The sequence below is a fragment of the Pongo abelii genome, chromosome 5 (genome assembly GCF_028885655.2).
Source record: "Pongo abelii isolate AG06213 chromosome 5, NHGRI_mPonAbe1-v2.0_pri, whole genome shotgun sequence".
Taxonomy (NCBI): Eukaryota; Metazoa; Chordata; class Mammalia; order Primates; family Hominidae; genus Pongo; species Pongo abelii.
In genome coordinates this window covers 67,701,144-67,707,871 of record NC_071990.2, presented here as the reverse complement: position 1 = coordinate 67,707,871, position 6,728 = coordinate 67,701,144, and the positions used below count along the sequence as shown (strand labels likewise).

General features: G+C 31.6%; 1 non-coding gene across 1 annotated transcript; it reads left to right on the top strand.

The window, feature by feature from the left end:
* Window positions 1-5,737: 5,737 nt before the first annotated feature.
* Window positions 5,738-5,810, top strand: LOC112134063 (small nucleolar RNA SNORD65). The gene has a single exon (XR_002915646.2). It is a non-coding gene; the product is annotated as a small nucleolar RNA SNORD65 (small nucleolar RNA).
* Window positions 5,811-6,728: the final 918 nt, after the last annotated feature.

Below are 6,728 nucleotides of genomic sequence, written 5' to 3'. Positions count from 1 at the left end.
TGCATTTATTTTGGCAGGGTCTAAACATTAATAATGTTAATAATTAATGTCTATCTATACATAGGTAGATTTGTAAATAGACAAATATCTAGATATATATTGATAGAATGGCAGATGGACATTAATTATTATGTATCCTTTTATAGTATTATAAATCTTAATGAGTATTATTTTTAAAGAAATTGATGCAATTTATTCAATAAGAACATTCAAACAAATATGTAAATTATAAAACAAGAAGTAAGTTACTTTAAGGTAGCATAAACACACTAAGAACAATATTTTTTAATTCTAAGGAAAACAAAAACTGGACACTATTAGCCAAATTTAAAAGTTTCACATTCTATCTCACCTGCTCTTATTACCTTGGTGAATTTTCTTTAATTAGTGGTGAAAATAAAATGTAGAGAGATTACATGAAAAGATAACCACTAGAAGAAGCTATAGAAGGAAAAATAATCTCTCTACATTTAACCCCAAATTTTTTAGTTATTAGAAAAAATAACATAGGACCATAAATTAAATATTGTTGATGCCATGAATGATACTATTAAGAATTTTCAGAAAATTTTCCTCATACAACAAAATTTTATGTTCACAAATACGTTGGTGAAAAAAATCAATTTAAGACAGTAGATTTTCAATTAATGACTGAGTTTACTCAGGAACGCCAAGTTGGATTAATATAAGAAAATTAATTTATATAACACATTAGTAAATTAAAGGAGATAAACATATTATTAATTTACTTAATTTGATAAAGCACGTCTACAAACAGACACAAAAAAAACCTTGGGGCAAATATAAGAAAAAGTGGTCAAAGTTTGAAAGCTTTATTTTTAATATCGGGAATAAGCCCAGGGTAATTAATATACCCTTTTTTGTCATGTGAAAAAAATCAGTGCCCTAATGACAGAAAATAAATAAAACAGTTAGATTTTAATAAGAAGTTAAAAACTGTTATTAATTATAGATTATGTAATTATATGTTAAGGAATGCCCAGAAAAGCCACTGATAAATTATTAGAGTGAAAGAAATTTAAGAATTTTGAGAGATACAAAATGTTATATAAAGTCTATTTTCTTACCAGCAAAAAGAATACAATATAACTTTTAAAACAGCATTTATGCTGCAAAAAGGAACAACTTATGAATAAATCCAGTATGAACAATTTAAAATAAATTATAGAAATATTTCTAAACATTGTATTAATGAGATAATACTTTTATTGGTGAGGGTTCTCTAGAGAGATGGCACTAATATTATATATATACACATATATATATATGAAGGGGAGTTTATTAAGAAGTATTACCTCAGATGATCACAAGGTCCCACAATAGGCCATCTGCAAGCTGAGGAGTAAGGAGGCTAGTCCAAGTCCCAAAGCTTAAGAAATTAGAGTCTGATGTCCAAGGGCAGGAAGCATCCATCACAGGAGCAAAATGTAGGCTGGGAGGCTAAGCCAGTCTAACCTTTTCACATTTTTCTGCCTGTTTTATATTCTGGCCACACTGGTAGCTTATTAGCCGGTATCCACCTAGATTAAGGGTGGGTCTGCCCACTGACTCAAATGTTAATCTCCTTTGGCAACACCCACACAGACACACCCACAAACAATACTTTGCATCCTTCAATCCAATCAAGTTGACACTCAGTATTAAACATCAGAATAGTTTATTAATTATTTGATATAATAGTATGTTTTGCAAAGTAATGTTATATTATAAAATTGTATACTTATAAAACAATATTATAAAGTATGAAATAATTTTATATTAGCTAATATATTTATACATTAAATACTATTTTGAAATGGGTGTGTATAAATATATATACACACTACAGATGTAGTCATATATTGTTATATAATTTCCCATAAATTTTTTATAGGTTTCATAATATGTTAATTAATATTGCAACAATTGTTGTTAGAACTTGAAATGATAATTGTAAAATGAACACAGAATAGTACATAGCCAAGATTAAACAACACACTACTGCAAAAGAAGGAAAGGTACATTTTCTATCAAATATTAAGACATAATTTATTTTAAAATCTAGTTAATGGAAATAGAAACATGGGACAAAACAGAAAGCCTATGGAAAATGTAAGTGATTTGTACTGTATTATTATAATATTATACAGCAATGAAATAAACCTTATTTGTGTGAATTAATCTCAAACAAATCAAAATAAATTGTCTTTCAAGGAGAAAATTTCATAGTTTATATAGTGAAAACCAAATATATATATATATATATATAAATAATTTAATATATTCCATCTAATAAATACCTCAAGGCCTGGTGAAAAGAATGCTTATGTGAGCAATAAAAAATCCTCACCATTCTTCACTGGTCTGTGGAGTAAAAGCCATAATGCTTAAACACACATGTGCACTCTCCTAACATTGGTCCTCTTTCATTACCCTTTAATATGCGATCAGAGACAATGTCATATACTAATCTCAAAAATTAAAAAGATGCATAAGGAAGTTCCCTGTCACCATCCCATTTTATTCATGGACATGGACTTTCCACAAGCCATAAAGACCATGGAGGAAGATTGTAAACCAATAAAAAGTGAATCAAATATTAGCTGCAATTGCAGCCTCTACTTTACCTGTGTTATCTTTATTACAAGATATTAGCACAGTGTCTGGAACTTGCCATATTTGCTAATGGGGGGAATGGAATCTTTCATTTCCCTTATCATTAATAAAAATAAAAGCTGTTAGCATTTAACAGATTTTCAGCAGTAAAGATTTACTTCCTTGCTCCCAAGCCCTGTTCATGGTTCTGTCAATGTTTCAATAGTTTGGAACATTTGAAAACATATTCTCCAAGATAACAAACAATCTGCTACCAAGAATGTAGCCATACCTTCAATAGGACACTACGTATGTTGGAGAACGCATGTAGCAACCTTGGGAATACTGCATTACTTAACTTATCCGATAAATTAGAAAACTGTCAGCTTTAAGTGGAACCTGGATGCAAAAGGGGACTACAGATGGTTCACGCTGCAGTACCTCCTTTCCTGTTGCTCAAACCACTTGGTCTGGCACACTTTGTGTCTCTTACGGTATTTGTAGTAGATAAGGACTCTGAAGAGAGTCTCTGGAAAGCCCCAGATGGGAAAATTATGGCACAGACACCATGATTCCTAAAACAGAGCATTATTTGTTTTTCACAAACAGATTTGATATGCTATTAGCCAAAACTGAGACTCTCACTATAGAACATTAAGTGTTAACTGACTGGAAATGTACATCAAAAGGTGAATATTTACTAGATAGCTAATCTGGGAGTTACAAAAATGATCCATGGTAGGATAGAAATACTATAGTAAATCAATTTAAGTGTCCATTAATAAATAATATTACATTGTATATATACACATTAAATATATATGTATCACATTTTAATGTGTATAAATTGAATAATACACAATAAAATAATATTTTAATTTCACACACACACACACACACACACAATGGAATATTATTCTACCATGTAAAGAAATGGGATCCTGTCATTTGCAACAACATCTGTGGAACTGGAAGACATTATCTTAAGTAAAATAAGCCAGGCACTGAAAGATAAATGTCACATGTCCTCACTCATGTGGGGTAGCTAAAAAAATTGATCTCAGAGAGATAATTAATGGAATGGTGGTTATCAGAGGCTGGGAAAGGCAGTAGGGATGAGAAGATTAAGATAGATTGGTTAATGGGTGAAAAACTAGAGTTAATAAAAGGAATAAGATCTAGTGCTTGGTAGCACAATAGGGCGACTACAGTTAATCATAACTTCTTCTATATTTCATATAGATAGAAGGGTAGACTTGGCATGTTTCCAACACAGAATAAAGATCAATGTGTGAGGTGATGGATATCCCATTTACTCAGTTTTGTTTATTACACATGGTATGCTTTTATCAAAATATCACACCCTAAATATGTAAAGATATTATGTATATATACACATTAAGAATAAAGAAGTAAAAATGATTCCACTTAAATAGGTCCAGAAAGCATAGTACAATAGATTAGCATGTCATCTAGGCCTAAAATTACCTGTCTTTGTTTCACTGATGTTTTTCCTTCAGCATATATCTATGACTTCACTGGCTATTCTTTATGTCAGCAGAGAGAGAAGGGGAAAAATCCACAAAGGGTTATATCGATATTTTGGTGTGGAAAGGAAAAGAATAACTACAAGTCTATAGCTTCAATCAGTGGTGATAACGAAAGACAGTGAGGAGAGCAGACATGTTTTAGTGGACATATACTTGAAGATTATATACTTATTGGAAAGAAAAATGGTTGGAAATAAGAATTTTTGGCTAGTGACAAAATAAGAATTTTGGCTAGTGACTCCATCATCAAGGCCTTGGGATGGGGAAAAATGACGGTCAGAGACAAGATGGCTAGAGGAAATGCCATGCGGGGGGACTTTAGGATGAGGAACATGGTATTTAGATTTTGTCTTATGTCTATGTCCTCTGGAGTACACTTTCCACATAGGAGATGCTTAATCATCTGGTGTGCAAAATGACTTTTCCAGTGAAAGTCAGTCTTCAAACATTTCAGTGTTTGCACAGTGGATCTATGCAAGAAGTAATCTATGTGTTATCTCAACCCCATTGAGGTGTTAACTCAACCTCAAGTCCCTCTTATCCAAGGTAACCTAACTACTGCTGATGCTCAGTATATGACACACTAGCAGCAGAGACCAATGCTGAACCTTCAATATCATATCCCTTGAATAGATCAACCAGGCACTTTGTGGAAAAGAATTATATATGACTACTTTCAACTTGAGATCTTAATCATTTGTCCTGAATGAGATTAGTATGTGTTCTAGGTATGCATTTCCCTTTTCTGGAAAACATTTGCCCTATGAACACCACGTATAGAATCACCACAGAATATCTGAATTAATAAAATTAAATCCTGCAAAACATCACCTCAGATCAAAAACCTAACATTGTGGTAAATAAGGTACAAGAATGCATCCTGAACCAAAGGATCTACTTGCCCTATTATGTATCATTCAGAAGATACTATCATAGTAAATCACTGGAATAGATTTGTAAAGGTTCAGTTAAAATTCTAATTTGGGAACAATATCTAGAAAAGTTAGAGCACTGTTTTTCAAAATGTGGTACCTATGTTGAACTAATAATCTTATTTGATGCTGAGAGATAATAGTAACTAGGATCAGGAGCCAGCGAAAACAGAATTGGTCATTCTCACCGAAAGCCTACTTACAGACTTGGAAATATGTGCTTTCTTTGAAATGCAGTCTACGAAATTCTGAAAGTCCAGGTAACTACAAGTAGAATGGTCACGTCTCCAGTGGACAAGAGCAGGGTCTCAAAGAACCTAGATCTAAATCCAGGACTGATAACTAATCATTTTTGGCTCCTCATGTTATACTCAACAGAAATATAAAGGAGTTACAATGATGGCAGAAGTAATTATCCCTAGTTATCATAAAGGGCCAGGATTGCTATTACACAATGGAGCAGTGATAAGTATGTCCGAGATTCAAATGAGTCACTGGAACACCTCCTGGGGCTTACTTGCTTAGTACAACAACCATAGCCTGTCAAGGTCATGATATCCAGGAATTTCAAACATTCTAGTTCATAATCAAAATTTAACACAGATTATATTCAATTACTCCTTGAGTACACAGGCATTTATCAAAAATATATTGGAGATCAAATGATGAACTCACCTAAAATAGCTGTAATAACCAGCAGATTGTGTAATGGTAAACCTACAGTTTTCTGAAGATTAAAATAATAAAATTAAATATGTATGTATATGTGTATATATATATATATAGCAGAATTCCCATGCAATTATAAAATAATTAATATATTTATGGCTCTGTGTTTATGTGTATATACACACACATAACACAACTTGGGTTTTTTACATTGTATTATTTTAGTTACATATTACATAGCCATGCAAAATCATGTAACTAGAACTAGTGAAGTCTGCAAACTCATCTTAGTTAATGAATATGAATACGACTTGTGATTATACATCCCCTATGAAGCCAAAATACATTGGAATCAGACTTTCAGTGTTCTGTCATATTACCATACCTGTATAAAGTGCCTATTTGTTTTATCAACCCAAATTTCCAAATAATTATAAACTAATCTCTCAACATGCCCTTAAGGGGAGCAAAGACTTATATTTATTGGAATTTTAAACAAGCATAGGCCACTTATTTAACGTTTCAAGCAATGTCTATAACAAATACATTGTATTATTACATAATATATCAATAATTAGATATCTCTTTTAACATAATGTAAAAATTGCTATAGAGTGTTAAAAACCATGCTTTTCTTATTCAACTTGCTGTTTGAAGTAGAAGACAAACACGGGCACATGCATTGTAAAGGTCCATTATATTTTTACCGTATTTTCAAAGAGAAATAGTGTTCCATCACATTTTCAAAGAAAAAAAAAAGAATTCAGGTGTGAATTTAAAGAAGAATCAAACTGCAGTAACATATATTTATTTATTTATTTTTGAAAATATTCTGGGATACTGAAACCTCATATATATTAGAAAAAATTTGAAACTTAAGACATGAGGATTTTTTAGACCACACCAGGGATAATAATTCAAAATATTCAGAGTTCAGAAGACTGTAAAAAACATCATTTTTCTTATAATATTTTTTCCTCAC